Source organism: Cebidichthys violaceus, unplaced genomic scaffold (genome assembly GCF_023349555.1).
Source record: "Cebidichthys violaceus isolate CVI_PGR_0920_01 unplaced genomic scaffold, fCebVio1.0.p SCAF_19, whole genome shotgun sequence".
NCBI classification, from domain to species: Eukaryota; Metazoa; Chordata; class Actinopteri; order Perciformes; family Stichaeidae; genus Cebidichthys; species Cebidichthys violaceus.
Window position 1 is genome coordinate 12,581,819 of NW_027176361.1, and position 19,263 is coordinate 12,601,081.

A 19,263-nucleotide genomic window follows, 5' to 3' on the forward strand; every position below is an offset into this window, starting at 1 on the left:
GTGTGGGAAAACTTGGGGTGATTGAACACCAGGCAAGCTGCGGCTTTCTGGACAAGCTCCAGAGGTCTGATGGCCGGCGAGTAGAGAGTTGCAGTTTGCACTGGTATTGGTCCAGCTATAATTTTCACTTTAGTGAATCAGTTTGTTTTATTTTGTTCTGATATTGGGGTGCATGTTTTAGTTTTATTAAGTGAACTTTCATGGAATGACCATTACAATTATCTAATGCTAGTGCAACATTTTAGCAACTTCTATCTCCTGCAGGTATTGCATCAGACAAAAAGCAAGGTAATACATGGCAATCATTATTTTTCTTACTTTTGGCTTTCTTTCATATCTGATGAACAGTCTTGGAATAGTGCTATAGTCCCACAATTAGTTCTCCAGGAGGATATGCTCCTGCGTTGTCCTTAAGCTGTGGTATAACATATAAAATGACACATACAGTTTGCCACAATATTGCTGTCGATGAAAATAACCTATGTATTTCATATCTAGCGCATTGGGACACAAACATCAAACAATCAAATAAATGTTACTGGCCTATAAATGCTCTGTAGGCTGTATGTCTTGGCAGGTGGCACAAACAGACTGCTGAGATATTGTATTCCATATTTTCAGATTACACATTAGACTCATAACTACATTCTGATAAAGGTTGTGAAAATATCAAATTGAATTCTGTCCCTCATAATAGCTGTACTGTCATTTGACTAAATTTGGTGTGTCAGGTGGTCATTGGTCATCAATGTTGTGTATTCACTAGCAATGTCAATGGTTGCAGTTTCCATTGTGTGGCTAAACAGAACCAGACTCGAGAGAGTCTGGTTCTCTCTACCCCACAGTTACAAAACCACCTCCTAGATAAACACCATATGTAAAAGGCAAGGATTCTATAGCTTGAGTATTGTGGTTTAAACATTAATTATTTAAAGCCTTTAATCAATGTTTAAATGTTTTACATTGAAAGCTGGGATAAAGGTTCTTGTTTTTGTTTTTGCAGAGAAGCCAAGCACTTTAAAAAGAAAAGCAGACACAGATGACTCCGCAAAGAAGTTGGACTCAAACCCTGACCATTGTGCCTGTTCGTATTGCCCAGCAACACTCAGTGCACCAAAAAACTTAAGAAGGCATATCAGAGAGGTACATAATCTAGAAACTACACCAATGATATGTATCGACATAAAAAATGGAATATACGTCACTCCAAAATATCAACATAGTCCGGTCTTTCCAATTCATGTCGTCAAATCGACATATCCACCTCAACTTGACTGTGGGTAGAGAAGTGCCGCACATTCATGCAGATTGCTTGGTCGTCAGGAAATCCTGAAAAGGAATGCGTTCACCTCGAAAGAACGAAGACGGCCAAACCCTATGCTAAGCCAGCAGTCCTCACATCTACCTCACTGCAGGACATGGTTCGCAAAGGGTTGATGACGTCCGAGTGGGGTGACAAATGTGAAAAGCTGAACATTGCTGCCAACAATAATGGAGTGGACAGTGTTTTTCCAGTTTTTTTTGGAGATGAGGGATACTCTCAACGGTGGTACTTCTTTTCAGTATTCACAAATGAAATGGACAACTGGTGTCACTTTGGGAGGACGAGAGTGACATTTGATTCAGTGGGTGGACAGTGGAACTGTCAGTGTCGGGGAACTGGAAGATCGCACCGTTGCATCCATCATATGATGGGAATGTGGTGGATTTTCCAGCAGTCCCCAGGCACCCTAGCATCCTCTGATATCCAAGTCGAGGACATTGATGACTTGGAAACCCATATGGTTGAAACCACTGTCACGTGTGAGCCACACAACCTGAACACTCAAAACATTTGTTTAGTGACTGAGTACCTGGCAACAAAAAGCGCATCCCATGCCTGCAAGACTTATCTGTGAAGCCACCCCAATGTTTCATCCCCTCTGAAAACACCTGCCCCTACTGTCCAGGGCCCACCCCTCCAGCACTAAATCCCTCCAAAATTGTGACCACCCAAGCAATGGTGTATGGGATAAGCTATGTCCAAAAAGGTAAATCATTAAATAAAGTCCTTAAATTAGTCTATTTCTTGCATGGATGTACCCCTCATAAGATCACATTTATATCTGGCCTCAATAACAGATATGACGATAAAGAACTGAAGGTTTTGTGTATATATATATATAATACAACTATTACGTGTACTTTTCCAATTAGGTGTCTCAGTTGCTGCCAAAGAGTGCCCAACGTGTGCGAATATTGTGAGATTCCAGGAATATTCTTCTGGATTCCACAACTTTAACAACCGGGTCATCCTAACACTGCCATTGTGTGAGCTTCTGCTGTCTGGTTTGGCGGTAAGGCAGTCAATAATGCTTTGTGTACTTCAATCAAAGTCAGCAATTATTTATCAGAAAAAGGTTAAGCATAGTAAACTATGTAAATTATATATTGCTCATGGATATCACTTTACTATGTTGTTAAATAACAGAACAAGACAACCAGTGGACGCATGTTGGACACGCTATCATTCTTCAATGACAACTGGTACCATCACCAAATAGTGAGGAGAGCATTCCATCACTTCCTCTCATTGACAAACTTCCAGTTTGACTTCTATTGCTACCAGTGTGGATACCACCCAGCTGTCGTAGTAGCAGATGCAAATTGGAAACTGGCCTTTGATGTCCCACGTAAGAATATTTTAGATTTCTGTAATATCTTTATAGTAAAATTCCAATATTGATGAAGATTCTTACAGATACAAATGTGTGACTGTATCAGGGATGTTAGATGTGCAAGTATTCTATATTTAATGACTTCCTTCAAAATCTTGTTATGGAATATTTTCCATCTTGTTGGAATTACAGATTTGTAGGTAGAGGTTAAGGGATGTTTCTCTATGAAAGGTTGTGTTTGTCATGCCTTTGTAATTGTGTTAACAAATTAATTTGCAGTTGGGACATTTAAAAGGCCTGATCCAGAAACCATATCTGAGAAAGACCTTGAAGTGGATGTTGTAAAGGCATGGTCGGATCTGGACAGGTCACAAATAGCAGAAGGCCTTGTATCAGGTTTGGATTACATTGTGAAAGCGATCTATATTATAAATGTGTAAAAAAAAAATTAAGTTAACGCACAATGGTATCAACCATACACTTTCAAACAATGCTATGCTACACTAACTAAACCTTTGAACAAATGAATTTATAATGTTATATGTTTTACAAATAGGGTCATCTGTGGCAAACCCATACAGCACATCTGTTCACCACTCCACTTTGGCACCGTGGATGGGAGAGCACACCAGAGTTGGAAACATTCTCCCAAAAACTGAGGTCAAAAAGGCAATGAAAAAAAAAACTGATGACAACAAACATCCCCCCAAAAAGATAAATGAGGACATAATACTCAAACTTATCGAGTCAAAGAAGGTACACATTGTTCCAATCGTACTGTTTTGATAAAGAGATAGCCCTCCATGTAACTTAGTCATTCTTCATTTGTTGAAGCCAGGGGATCCGACAGACTCGGGAGGAATGAGACTGGAACGAGGAGACAGGTTAAACACACAACAACTTCTTTAGTCAAAGAAAACTCGAGAGACAAGAGCTGGCCTGATTACCACTGGAATGGTAAAACGATCTGGCGAAGACTGGTGCTCCTGCTGCTCCTTAAGTAGGGTTCTTGATGATGGTGAATGAAGAACAGGTGTGACAGCAGGCAGCAGCCAGACTCCGCCCTGGTTTCCACGGAAACCTGCTCACCCAGCCTGAAACTCAGAAGACACACCTCCCAGCCAAGTCAGATCATGACAGGTTAGTACTTGGATGGGAGACCGCCTGGGAATACCAGGTGCTGTAAGCTTTTTCACTTCTCTCTCCATAAGGCAGAGTACACTGCTGCTTTTTCACTTGAGAAATATGTGAGAAAAAGGCAAGATTGAAGAAGAGACGTATACAAAGAGGTGGGTAACGGTAAAAAGGGAAAAGAGAATCAATCAATATCATATCAATATTTTCTTATTTTTGGAATTTTAATCAATGAACTGGTTTAGGTTCGTTAACATTTTGCAATTGACCTACTGTTTGTATTAGAGTTTTTTCAAGCCGGTTCCAACCCAACAGGTCAGAGTTCTCTGTGAAGAAAAGTAAAGTTTAATTCACCATTCACCCCACTCTCTTGACCATTCAAAGAACTGCTTCATTTTTTAAAATCGAGGTCCCTTTGAACATAAAATGAGATGTTTTCAACATGAACGTGTACTAAAGTTACTATAAAAGACTGCAATTTTTAGTTTCTATGTGTTGGAAACAAACTTGCTTACGGCTATACCTGTCTGATCGGCGCCTGTGTTCTCACTGACCGAAGCTCCATACCACACTCATACCATGTGTGAAATTTAAATAAAATTAATACAATATATATATATCCATCTATCAGAAATGCTGTGTGCCTCCCTGCCTGAGGGTGGTGCTGTACAATGTGAATTGCAGGTGATTGGACTTGAGACTGATGAGGCCTGAAATAAGAGGGAACCTGTGGAGGCCGGTTCCCTCTCCGGCACCCAACCGGACCGTGCTGCACAGCAAAGGGGATTGCTGTGATACGGATCGTATTGTGATATCGTATATATGTTAATAACAGTCCATGTAGTGGTAGGGGTGAGCATATGAAGGCAAATCACTGTCTAAATTCGAGAGCGCAAATGAGATTCACGCGCGCGCAAATCAAACAGCCACACGCGTATTTTACTTTGTCGAGTGCTTTCACATCACTCCGCGAGCGATATTCCCTCTCGCGCGAGCGAAACTTTACTCTGCTCGCTCGCTCGCAGTTTTTCGTTTTGACAGTAAGTGGGCGGACCCAGTCTCTACAACTAATTGGTTACAATCCTCGTCTTTGGATAGACTAGATATCACTGTGACACAGACTCAGATTTTCAGATTGCACTACCTGTGCAGTAATAATGTACATCTTACTGCACGGGTACTTTTACTTTCTGCACTTAAAGTACATTTTGCTGATAATAACATACTTGACTAAGGTTTTGAATGCAGGTAGTAACTCGTAATGGATTGTTTCATCAGTATTAGTACGTTTACTGCAGTGAAGGATCTGAATACTTTTTCATCCACTTATTACTTGTCAGTGATTTAAGTTGGGCAAACAGTTAATATAGAAACAGTGGTCCCTAATCTTGGCTACAGATCCTTGAGCGGGTCCAAATTGTTGCTCATATTATATACAACTACATTATATCTCTTCTGTAAACACACCAGTATGATTAAATATGATAACATCATGTTTTAATCAATTAAGATCAAAGAGCTGTTTGTCACAAGAGGTTTGACTGTCAAACACACATTGTCTGTAATAGAATGATGGAGTGAATTTAAATCAATCTGAGCAACTTGACTCCATTTACAAGAGAAACACATTTTTAATTATTGTATTTCAAAACGCTATTAACATAATTTGTAATTCATCAGCCTCTACAGTCTGAAAAGTTTACAAAACCTGTCAGACAAATGTAAAACATTCTGAGTAGTGGAGTAGTGTTTAGTGGCGGATTGAAAACCACCTCTAACAGACCTAGCGTCTGTGTCACAGTGATATCCGGTCTATTCAAAGACGAGAATTGTAACCAATTAGATGTAGAGATACAACGGAGACTGGGTCCGCCCCCATACTGTCAAAAAGAAAAACTGCGAGTGAGCAGAGTAAAGTTTCGAAAACGTGCAAGAGGGAATTTCGCTCGCGGAGTGACGTAAAAGCGCTCGACAAAGTAAAATACACGCGCAGCTGTTTGAATTGTGCGCGCGCGCAAGTTTTTCTCATTTGCGCTCTCGGATTTTGACAGTGATTTGCCTTCATATGAGCAGCTCTTTTGTTGTTGTGATATTGTTAAGGCTACGGTGCTACATGCACATGAGCTAGTGCCTGAAGCATAGAGGCAGAAGTTTAGAAGTGGTGGAAAGAATGTCAACTAGACGTACATTGAGTTTACGTGTGTGAAAGGAATTGCTATTTGATAAATGGTGTCAATCCAGCTAAATTGGTGATTTTGTGCTACTACGGCAGCTAGTGCTGTTGGAAGAGTTTAAAAAGTGGCTACCAGAGCGCATAGTCCTTTATTTAAATGAACAGAGGAATCACCAAAGCAACATATTGATGATTCCTTTAAACCTTTCATTTCACAGGGTTACTTTTCCCTGTGCCGTGAGGTGAACAAGGTCCCATTATCCATTTTAAGAGATACTGGGGCGAAGCATTCTGTGGCTCGACGGTGTGTGGTGCCGTTCTCTGGTTAGTCTTAATGTGGCTCTGACCTGTTGGTGTGGGGAATAAAATTGAGTGTTTTACGTATACCACTTCTGGCCCAGTGTGAGTTGCCGTGAGAGATTGGCTGCCCATTGTAGGGATTAATCTCATTCTTGGGAATGATTTAGCTGGGGATAAAGTTTTTCCTGCTATTCCCGAGGTAACTGAAACACCTACAGCTGATGTGTCTGTTATTAGTCCCACTTCAAGCAGCGAGCTACCCATTTTCCCAGCCTGTGTTGTAACACGTGCCCAGACTCGTAAACTGGGTGAGTTAGCAAATCTTTCTGATTCGTTCAGCCCCTCCTCTGAAACATAAAGTGGCCCTGGTTCTGTTGAGGTGGTGACAGAGGAGGATCATTTGTGTTGGGCAGTAGATAAACATCAGCTAATTAGGGCTCAGCAAGCTGACCAGAAAAGTGACACAAAGGCTCGCAGTTCCTTTTCGCACAGTCTGAAATTAAAAAAAAGATATGACAGGAAAACTCTGTCATAGTTTTCTTCCAGGAGACCGGGTGTTGGTTTTGTTAGCTGTGGTTGGTTCTTGTCTCCAGGTATAGTTCTGTGGTCCTTACGAGGTTGAGCGAAAGGTGAAAGTTACAGATTATGTAATTAAAAAAAGTCCCAGGTGTGCCATGTCAACAAGCTAAAATCTTAGTTGTCTGTGGTAAGTCCAACATGCCATCTGCAGTTCCTGTGCAGTGTATATCGACTGTGATGTCACCACCAGACAGTCTTGGGGGGAATGGATTGCGTGAGCCACTTGTGTCCAAGTCTAGAGAACACCCAAACTACAGTGTTACGGTATGATGTAGATGTTGGTGTAAAAAAGCCCATTAAGCAGCACGCTTAAGTACCGTATTAATCTAGTGAAGCGGGCTGCAATGCAGAAAGAGGTTGAGTATCTCCTGGAAAATGGATTTTCTGTGCCAAGCTCCAGTCCGTGGAGCTCACCTTTGCTTCTGGTCCCATATAGGGTGTTGAGCAAACATTTCTTGAGACACACGAATGCGTTCTCGCTGACCGAAACTCGGTACCACACTCATACCATGTGTGAAATTAAAATAAAATGGATACAAGTTGTACATTTGGATTGTCTTTATTCGAGACTCTGTTTTGTCTTAGCAAAACGGTTGTGTTTCGTGTGCATGGCAATGATCCAAGCTCTCTGTTGTGTGGTGGAGGACTGGAGGTCTTCGTGCCTCACATGGAAGTCGCGATGTCTCACGAAACATTTGTCCAACTTGAAACATTTGTCCAACTTCAAACCATTTGTCCAACTTGAAACATTTGTCCAACTTCAAACCATTTGTCCAACTTCAAACATTTGTCCAACTTGAAACATGAACGCGATACACCCCATGTTTACGGTCTCATACACCACCAACGCCTGCGTCAGCTGACCGAAGCTCCATACAACACTCATACCTAGTGTGAAATTGAAATAAAATGGATACAAGTTGTACATTTGGTTTGTCTTTATTCTAGGCTCGTTTTGCCTTCACAAAACGGTTGTGTTTCGTGTGCATGGCAATGATCCGAGCCCTCTGTTTGTGGCGGAGGACTGGAAGTCTTCGTGCCTCATGCACCCCAAGCTCATCGACCCCGATGGAAGCCTCAAGCCCCAACATTACCATATCCTGAGCCACCAACGCCTGCGTTCCCGCTGACCGAAGCTCCGTACCTCACCCGTACCTTGTGTGAAATTGAAATAAAATGGATACAAGTTGCACATTTAGTTTTGTCTATATTTGAGGCTTGTTTTGCCAACACAAAACGATTGTTTCATGTGCACGGAAAGGATCGGAGCCCTCCGTCGCGTGACCGAGGACTGGAAGACTTCGTACCTCACGCGCCCTGAGTTCATCGACACCGGTATATCATACGCAGCGAGTCTACGGTCTCATGAGCCACCGACGCCTGCGTTCTCGCTGACCGAGCTAATGCTCCCATCATTTCTGTATTTGAGATATATACCTTTGTTTGAGAAGCCTTGTACGAACCTCATTCTGAGCTTCATGTTAAGATACAGTTACTCTATGGGGCTTTTATTTTGAAAGGGTGGGACTGGGTGGGTGAGAGAGGGGGAGAGGAACCGGAATCATAATATTTGACACATACACAGAGGTTATTAAATAACAGGCTCTTGTGTGTGTGTGTGTGTGTGTGTGTGTGTGTGAGAGAGAGAGAGACGGACAGACAGACAGACAGACAGGCCGACTAATCAAACAGCCGCGCTGCTTCTCTTGTAAATGAGTCAAGTTGCTCAGATTAATTTAAATTCACTCATCATTCTATTACAGACAATGTGTGTTTGATAGTCAAACCTCTTCTGACAAACAGCTCAAAGAAACTCTTTGATATTAATTGATTAAAACATGATGTTATCATATTTAATCATACTGGTGTGTTTACAGAAGAGATATAATGTAGTTGTATATAATATGAGCAACAATTTGGACGCGCTCAAGGATCTGTAGCCAAGGTTAGGGACCACTGTTTCTATATTAACTGTTTTCCCTACTTAAATCACTGACAAGTAATTAGTGGATGAAAAAGTATTCAGATCCTTCACTGCAGTAAACGTACTAATACTGATGAAACAATCCATTACGAGTTACTACCTGCATTCAAAACCTTAGTCAAGTATGTTGTTATCAACAATATTTACTGTAAGTGCAGAAAGTAAAAGTACCCGTGCAGTAAGATGTACATTATTACTGCACAGGTAGTGCAATCTGAAAATCTGGGTCCGCCCACTTACTGTCAAAAGGAAAAACTGCGAGCAGCTAAAAGGCTCACAAAGGAGCAGGTTAAAGTTTCCCGAGCAAGCAGAGTAAAGTTTCGTGAGCGGACTTGAGTGAATTTCGCTCACGGAGTAATGTAAAAGCACTCGTCAAAGTAAAATACATGCACGGCTGTTTGATTTGTGCGCACGCGTGAATCTCATTTGCGCTGTCGGATTTTGTCCTCTGGGGTTGAAAATGAAATCATAAAAGTATAATCATTCTATGTATCAAACTATAAAATACAGTTACTGAATGTTTTGAGGGAAAGAGAGAGACCTTTGAGACAGGCTTTTCAGATCCGAAAACAACTGTATGATAATGTGATGAGTTTGGTGAGCTGACTTCAGGAATGTAAGGTGTTAACAGTGGGGGAAGGAGATGTATTGATCAAACAGAGATGTAGATGAAGACAGCCCTAAGAAAACATGGGGGTCGGGTAAACGCAGTTTTATGAGGAGGAGGACAGGTCGGACCAGAGGACACTGTTCAGACATTATGCGGATCACTTAGACCAATGGAGAGCATTGTCCGAGGACAGGAGGAGACAATCAGATTCCAGCCAATCACAAAGCTGATAATGGACTTTTGAAAGTAAACTACTGACTTTTGGGTATAAAAACATTGTTCGGAGAGATGTTGTTCAGTTCTTGGCGATCCTCTTTACTGTAAACTGGCGTTTGTAGGCCGGTAGGGGGGGAGAGTCTTTGAACTCGGTTTCGCGATTCCTTACTGTCGACAGTGTAATTCAGTTTGTAATTGTCTTTTAGCATTTGTGAATTATAAATACTTTTTCATTGTAAGCCGGATCCAGCTGATTTTTCTTAGCGTGACTTCGTTGCTCAAACAACAACGAAAGAGCGAGAGGTCCGCGGCCTCCTGCGAGCAGAGGTCCCACTTCACCACAATCCTGGGGTCTATTTTGATCCCAGCAATTTGAACATACGACTATGGAGAAATATGCATATCACAATAAATCTCACTGATTGACCTAAAATTGGAAAGAGATATTTTTGGGGTGTTTAAATGGCTTTACATGTCACTTGTACATATCAACATGTTGAGTTTATGTTTACCCAGTTGTCCCCATTAAATTAGGAAAAGTCATTAGATATGAAGCAAAAAAATTATGTCTCATTTATTTAGAGATGTTAAACATTGAGTGGGGTCTAAATAGACCCCAGGACATTACAATGGTTAACAAAAAGCAGGAGTCTGAATGCCAAAATATGGGTATCACGAGAAAGCTAAGACTCTGCCAAACGCTCTGATGTGTTTTTTATGTTTGTGGTGTTAAAAAATTTGCACAACATTTCCAAGCTTTTTTGGTCAAAAATGGTGTATAAAGAGTAAAAATTGTGGGACCTGGAGCATTTTGAATATGTTTTAATGAGTTTGTGGGCTGAAAATGTCCGTTCAACGGAGGCAGTAGATATTGGGATTGTCACTGCCAAACATGTCACGCTAGCCCACCGACCAATCACGTATGGCTAGGCCAGCTGGCTCTGACATGTTAAAGAATATGCCCAACATGTCAAACTAAAAAACTCATTGGTTGAACACTATGACAATCAACAATACCGTCCCCATTTACTTTAATTGCAAAGAGATTCACTTGTAATTCTGAAGGCCTCCAGGCAGATTTTTTTAACCTACACTGTAACAAATTTCCCCGTTAAATTACAGTTAACAGCTGGCAGCTACAGCTTCCAGCTTTCAACTGTATTTCTACAGCGTACCTACTGTCATTTACAACAACGGTTTAATACTGTAAACATATTACAGTACAGTGCTGTATAGAAAATGCATTATACTGTTATTTTAGTGTTCCTACTGTAATGTCCATGAACAGTTAATTACTGTAAAATTGGTTACAGTACTGTAGAATGTATATTTACAGTATGACACTGCTAGAAGCTAATGATTAAAAATGTTACATTTCAAAATAAAACCCCTGAAAATTGCTAGCATAGAAACGACTCAAACAAGAGATGGCCTGTCATTAATAAGCTTTTATTATAGCCAAACCAGTGTCAAACACATTCTATAACAATTTTACAGTGAACATATTTTTTCAAAATACAAATAATAAAAGCACCATATAAAATTGCATTCATTAAAGCAAATGTATCAAACACATTCAGGAGCAAAAAACATTGTAAGTAATTACATTTTAGTACAATCAGACCAGAACACTGAATAGCATTAAACAGATTCTCAACAATCTACTGTATATAAAACTCTTATAGTATGCTAAATGTAAAACAACAAAACTGTAACTGCACGTTTGAGACAACTGGATAGAACTTATGTTAAAAGGAAAAAAGAATACCAGGATGCAGTGTGGGCTATCCTTCCTCCTATGTGAGGTCCTGCGTGGAGATCTTCTGTGGACTACATAAAGCCCCAGTCAAAGTCCAGGAGGTTTTTTATGAGGGTGGCCACATGGGGATTGACAGCTGCTGCCTTCTTGTGGACCAGCTTCCCTGTCTTTCTGGACACCGCCTTTCCCTGGTTGGCCTTTGTCCCCCTTTCTGGGTTGAGACCAATGAAGCGCCTAAATAACAGAGAAAGCAGATATATATTAGGTGTGGTAAGTAAAGAGTATTTGCACTTAATAATGAACCCCATTGGAATAAACAAATACAAATTCTAAGTTGATTTCATTATAATGACCTCTGAGTCTACTAATAATGAGAGAATAATCTTATTTTCATCTAACATATTTGTGAGAAAAAAAATGTGAACATACAAGGTCTGATTTTTGTTCTACACGTTCTCACATCAAGGCTACAAGCTCAATCATTCTGCAACATATTAACCTTCAGAAAAATATCCAAACAATTTTTAAGACTGCAGAAGATTTACCTTTGAACAAACTCTAGTGTCCTTGCAGCTTCCTCTTGGTACTGCAATTTCAATACGTAGTAGCTGGAGAAGTCAACTCCCCACCTTCACCCTGGGAGACGACGGATTGTGCATCTGTGTTCTTTGCATTTATCCTTAAATACTTCTCGATTTCTTTTCCACATTCTTCAATGGATAGCTCCAAGGCATGCAACACGTTGATGTCAGTTAGTAACTCAAAGTGACAGTAAATGCCCCTTTGGGTAAAAAGGTAAGGCCACTGCATTCTGAAATCTTCAATGGAAGGGGCTGGTGTCTGATTGATGTGAAGACAGAATGTTGTTTTCATGAGGTTTAGCACTTCTCCCTTGTCACCACCGTGAATACCTTCCTGGCTGTAGATGTTCACCAATTGTTGCCGCTTCTGCTCCACTGTCTCAGTGGTTTCTTCTGGTGGCAGTTCTGGCTGAAATTGTGAGCATCCGTAAGAATCATTTGGCCTCTGCAGTTGTCCTTCAGACAGTCTTGATGATCTGAGTCGTTTCAATGTCCTTGCACGGTTCATGTTCTCAATTCGTATTTTCACTTGAGAAAGCAGTGATGTAAACCCACCACCAATGATGACACCCCCTGGTGTCATATCGGCAAAACTATTTGGGTACTGCCTAACAATGTTTCGGCAGATTGTGAGACATTCATTGCGTGTGGGGTTAGCCTCGTATTTTCGAATTTCATCCACAATGATCCGAATCATCTGGCGTTGCTTGTCAGGAGCAGGTCTCTTGCTGTTGGCAATGGCTGACTGCACTTCCTCTGGCATTTGAGCCCATGGAACTTTAAAGTTTTCGTACCATTTCATGGACATGTTGGCTGATTGGCTCACCTGGCTCAAAGTACACGGTGATGATGCTTGTGAAGAGCTTGACAGTGAAGATGAAGTGGAAGAAGGCAATAGACTGGAGACCAAAGACGGACTTGTATGTGTTGAGTCAACTGGCAAGATTTGGACATCAAGGGTAACTAGTAGTTTCTGAAACATATACAACACATACAAAAATAAAATAAAAGTATATGACATCAGTTTTTACAATCTTTGTCCCATATACATGCAAATTGATATCATAAACACTAGTGATAGTGAATTTGCATGGCAATTCAATTTATTGTTTTGACTTAATTGTGTGTTCAATGCATTTGTCAGTGCAGTCTAAACAGTATTGTTTATTACTTATTACTGAAGCTTTAACTGGACAGAAAAACTACTAACTAACTAACTAACTCTATTGATAATTACCCATTTTGAATGCTTCCAGAAGTTTCCTTTACTGTATAACAGGCATAAGGTCTCTGATTTCATCATGCTGCACATATTTGAGGTCTTCTAATGATTCCACACCAGAGCTTTCAAGTGCAGTGATAACCTGTTGTTGAGTATCCTCACACAGGTTGGGCAAAACTTTGAGGATGATGACCTTTATTTGCTCACCGATGGATGACATGATTCTAAAATGTGGGGACAGAATGGTGAAGAGTTAGCAAAGACATGCCCCAAACTGAATATTGAGGCAGTGGGTAGTAATCAAGCAGCTTTGCTTGATTGACACAACGGTAGGCTTCCTGTAATAGTTTAATGTGATAAGCGTTATTGTAAGGTTGACGTACAGCCTGATATACCTCAGTGATAAAGTACACTGCTGAATTCTTATGAATGACAGCCTTTTTGATATTTCCTACTACTAGGCCATCATCATTATGACCTACCACAACAAACATGTCGCTCTTATACAATGTCCCTTTTACGGTCACATTATGACTGATGAGGGTATTTAGAGGATCAAAGTTTAGATGAGCAACTGACTGTCTTATTTTATCATTGTAGTCTCCCACGATGAATTCAGTTCCGTTCTCTACCACAACAGACGGTGGGAATAGACTCCCAGCATTGCAAAAGCTGATGTCTTTCAGCAAGGGTTCCACAGAGGTTTTTAAAGTTATGCAGCTTTCTTGCACACTGCTTGAAGTAAGTGTGCTTACTTTCAAATCTTAATGTCCACAGACAGATGAGTGGCCCAAAGTGAACAATGAGTTCTGGATAATGATTTAGGTAGTGAAGCTTAGGCTTAAGTGGATGATCCCCAAAAGTCTGCTTTCTGGTATGCAAATACTCATCAATCAGAACCCTTAGATATGCTATCTGGCCTATGGAAATGGTTGGAGCACAAACAAGCTCCACAATCTCTCTCAGCTGTAAGATAAGCTGCCACACCTCACTGTCTCCAGGGCTTTTTATTTTTATCACCAATCAATACTGGCAACATTCTCAGGAAACACCAATTCTGAACTGCATGTCCAGAGAGTTTTCCAGCCGCTGGGTTCACCTCACAAGGTTTGTTGTTGCCGTCATTACCCAGATATTTAAACTGGTTTATGCGCTGATTCAGTTCAACATAAGTAAACTCTTTTTGCATTGAAACAAGGTGGTTGAGGTATAGTGCCAAATCAGTTGATACAATGCCCTCAAAAAGGTCATGACCAATACAGGGCGGTAATCCAGGCTGACATACATGAAAATATGTGAACTTATTAAAGATGGAGTCAAATTTAATGCCACAACAGACACTTGCTTCCACATTATGACTCCGAGCCTCAACATGTGTCTGATATGACTGTGGTGTGCGGTCAGGGCCCTTTGCCAGAGGATCTGCCAGAAATGCTTGCTGATCAATCTCACAATATCTACAAAAATGTGAGCTCTTGCTAAAATTTTCAATGAAGCCCCCAATGTTGTGTGAACCCAAATCGTCCCCCGCTATGGCAACCAGGGTTCCCTTGCAGAGCTGGCCATCCGGCAAAGTTACTCCATTCAGCTCAAAATCCTTTAAATCTTTCACAAGTGAGCCAAACACAAGATCCTGTCCAAAATACTTATGGTCTTGCTCTCGACAAAGCAGCACAAGTTGCATCTGATCAATACTTGATCTGTTGTGGGGCAAAATATTTGCAAGGGTCAGATACACGGCCAAAATCTTGTGCTTTTTCCTTCCAGACCCTAGGGGGTTTACTACCTCAAAGGCATCCTGATACAGGATTATGCCTTAAGAAGAGGCCGTGTTAAGCAGCAAGTTATTTTTAATATTCGTGCCATCCCACAAATCCTGAACAACATTATCATGTTGGACTCTAGTTTTTACTTGCTGTAGTTGCTCCCTCACTGACTCGGAGGACAAGAGAGACTCAATGGTGTTTTTTACCGGAACATATTGTGCAAAACATTCTTTGTCTGACTCATTTTGACCAAGACAAATTGAAACTGGCTCAACATATTGGAAGTTACTTTTAAAAAATGTTTTTCTCTTTTGGTCAGTTTTTAGTGTCTGGGTATTGCAAGCCCTGTAGAGATCCTCATTTTTCAGGGTATCTATCACAGTGTTTACGTCGGCTTCATTAAGTCCAAGCGAAGTCAACTGTTCTTGAAGTTTGGAAAGTAGGTGTGATTGATTTATGTCATGTATTTCCTGACAGTGTTCAATGATTGTTCGAACAGTAGAAGATGGAAGGAGCAATTTAGCTTGCAGCTTCAGGTAAAACAAGGCTAAATTTCGGAGAAATTGTCCTTCGTCTGCTTTTTCTGGGTAGACCTCCATTTCTTCATAACTGGACTGACTGGGATTCTCAAGTTGCATATCACAACACTCATCATTACAATCACTGATGCTGCTTGGATTTGCAATTGAGTGAACTAGACTTTCTTCAGAGCAATCTTTATGCTTAGTTATCATCTTTATATTGCAGCCTAAAGGGCTTTCCAGCTAAATATTCTCAACAGTCCAACAAAATCTACTCTCTCACAGGATAACACAATTATTATGTCAAAACAGAGTAGGCCAGTTAACTGTTAGCTATAACCTCAGTGCACATGTCAATCAACGTGTTAGCTCATATTTGCATCATATCCAAGTGTCCCTTTCCTCGTGGGGAGAAAAGCAACTTGACAACTCCTAAAACACGTTTTATTTGAAATAACATTCGCCCCACAGTCAATTCCAAAATAAAGTCCAGTCCTTTCACATACTTAAATTTTACAGCATCAATACGGGATCATATCTTACCTTTGATTTAACAGTAATTGAATCCAAATTAAATTAACATAATGCTAGCCCAAGTTAACATAGCCTCAATGTGAAATGAATATGACCATGCTAACGTTAGCTAACTTAACTCAGCTTGTTGATTCAATTGCTGAGACATTCAGGTGTCTATGGAAATGAAATAACTCTCGCTGGTAACGTGGTTGGACAGAAAAATAACGATATTAAATGTTGTCAATCAAGAGAGTAACGTTAAGCTAGCTAAAGGTAGCTGAGCACGTTAGCATGCATGCTAACAAGTCACGTTATCGGCAAAAAATCAATACAATGCAATGTAAATTCAACACAAAATGACTGATCACGGTCACGCTAACTTTTATAACATCCAAATTACCTTGTTCAGAAAGCCACAGGGGCAGGATGGACTACGGTGTCCGGTGTGGTGTTTTCAGGCGAGGTGAAGCAGCAGGTGGTGCTCGGTCCACTTCAGTGCTTCGGTCAGAGTTCGTGGAAAATCGTCTTCTCTTATTGTTATTCCTCCATCCTCTATAAAATCACTGATCTATAATATCTAAGGCTTTTTGTTCACTTTCTTTAGGTTGACTATGTGCTAACTAAGCGGTAGATACTTGATGCCATGTGATTTTGAAGACTAATGGGCGGGCTTAGTCAACTGAAAAAGGAAAAAATACTGTAGTATACTGCAAGATTCGACAGTAGCCGGGTCATTCTACAGAAATGGTGGAATCTAGGTAGTACAGATCTGCTGAGATGTACTTTTACTTACATACCAAAAACTTATTGTATAACATTAACTAACTTCTAAACTTCATGAATCCACAAAACGTTGAGCTTAATGTATTTTTATTATTTTTATATATTTTATTAAAGAATTCATGTCCGGTTTATTTGTCATTGGTGTTACCTACAATGTAAACAACATTAAATGTTTAGAAAAATATTTTTTGTCATAACAACCTGAAAATGTAGCTTAAGGCAGAGTAATTGAATGATGAGACCGAGAAAAAATATTTGATTATTCAATTTTTTTTAATAAAACTGCACACGTTTAAACAACATTGTAAGGATTTATTTGATTTGCATAATTTTTTTCTGCCAAACTAACAAATGAAGAATATTCAAAGAAAAATTGTGAGATACTACCTGGAAAATATGAACGTATCATTGCATCCTCAATCAACACACAAAAGATTGCTAGAAACAAAAAAAAAAAATACATCTATAATATCACATCTCTGAAAATACACGTAGTAACACCTGTGATGCAATATTACACCAATGACATTCTTGACATAAGACAGTATTTTTTGCTGATTGCTGCTGTTTGGTGAAACAGAAGTATCTTCTCTTGTATTTGTTACATTGTTTTGTGACCTGCTTTAGTTTCTCCTCCAATCCTGGATTTTCCTCTGTCTTCTTTGGCCATTGCTTCTACGGATATTTCCTCCTTGTTGTCGTTGCCTGTCAAAAACATTGATGAAATACTGTACATCAGAATATAAATGGAGTCTTCTGTACAAATAGACAATAATTTTAACTTTTTTTCCTCCTCATGTCTTTTTGCAGCTTGTATGTGGCTCATTTATACAGGAATGTCACTGGTGTTACCAGGAGGAGGAGTAACACCAGTGACAGTAACTCCAATGACAATATAGAGAAAAACCTACAATTTTAACAAAATGGCTGCCATGTGTCAGACCACATGTTTTCAGGCAAATCAAAATCATTAAACTGTTCAATATATTCAGTTTTAATGTTCAGTTTTTAACCACGGCTGGCAATAAATGAGTAACACAAATGACAGACTTAAAAGCTTCACTAAGAATTCTCACATATATCATGATATTGTAAACAAATGAAGTAAGACATCTGACTTACCAATTACCTTTGTCCACTGCACTTCCTCCAAGGACCTCTTGATCCAGGAAGAACCTCAAATAGTCAGTGTAGTATTTCAAAATAAAAGTGTTTTGTGTAGCAGTAACACCAATGACGTAATTCTATGTGACTGGTATTTATTTGATATTCTTAATAATAATGAGCTATTTTTAACTATGTCAATGTTCTATTTAATAAATGTAATGTTCAATGTAAATGTGAATAAGATTTAATTCATGAAAAAAGAAGTTTTGAATGAAAAGTAGAAGCTTCATTTTAATGTATGGTAAAAGTGACAAGACAATTCCTAGAATTTAGGATTTTAAATACATTGCCAAAATTGAACATTGAACATTAGATTAATACATTTAGTTTTATCATTCCAAGGACAGTCTTTAATTATTGATTATGTATCATTTATGTGATTATTTATTTAACTTGAAGGATTTTGGTGTCTGCAAAAGTAAGTGACAGCACTTCCACTGTTTTTGTAGAATGACCCAGCCGCTGTTCATTTTTTTTTATCTTCCAACACCTCAACTTTTGCTGGATTTAACTGTATTCAGCTGTATTTACGAAGAACAGTACATTACTGTTGAGAATTTCTTGTATTTTTACAGCAATTTGTTACAGTGTAGAGACAGCATAGGGGTGAAATCTGATTGGATAAAAGCTCTACTTAAAACAAGCTGTGCTGGAACCAGAGCAACTGAGGAAGACAGTAGCTGTGCAATGAGATAATAAGCTAATGGGAAAAAATATTTAAAATACATGTAGTGTATTTATGAAAAATAATTAAATTATAAAATAGCTATAACTTTGTGATTCTGTCTACGCCAGCAGAGAAGGTTTTGCTGGCCCTGACGGCCCACCACTGCAGTCCTCATAAAATTCCCTCCAGAGTCACTGGGGACATTATACAACTTATTTCACAGGCTGAGTAGTACTCCTGCTGATGTGTAAACTGATCTTTATGTTAAATCATTGGAGTGGCCCTTTGATCATGACTCATGTAGATACATGAACGTGTCTCAATGAGTCTCTATTAGCTGCTGAAGAAGACGTGTTGCTTTGCTGTGAGACACAGATAGCTTTTACAATGTATTTCACTCTCAACAGTATATTACATATATGACCTAAATGTTAATTATATGTTATGTATGTTTGCTGTTATGGAGATATACTGTAGAGTGTCACAAGGGATGTATCAATTCCAGAAGTGACTACAGGAAAGGAAGGACTTATTTATCGATGCACTCTCCTCGTTAACCACTTATAGTCGCCTTCTTTATCCTTCTTGACTAACGGCCTAACATGATTGACTGCCTGCTGTTTTAATG

General features: G+C 39.6%; 1 protein-coding gene across 2 annotated transcripts in view; it reads left to right on the top strand.

The window, feature by feature from the left end:
- Window positions 1–1,378: 1,378 nt before the first annotated feature.
- Window positions 1,379–19,263, top strand: part of cunh4orf54 (chromosome unknown C4orf54 homolog) — a 34,495-nt gene continuing 16,610 nt past the window's right edge. Inside the window, exons 1-6 of one of the 2 annotated variants that reach the window (XR_011103341.1) lie at window positions 1,379–2,030; window positions 2,197–2,336; window positions 2,471–2,672; window positions 2,937–3,053; window positions 3,214–3,413; window positions 3,492–3,797. The gene's annotated coding sequence lies outside the window, so the exon portion shown is untranslated. Of the gene's footprint in view, window positions 2,031–2,194; window positions 2,337–2,470; window positions 2,673–2,936; window positions 3,054–3,213; window positions 3,414–3,491; window positions 3,798–19,263 lie in introns of those variants that run through there. The other variant, XR_011103342.1, reaches the window with a different exon arrangement.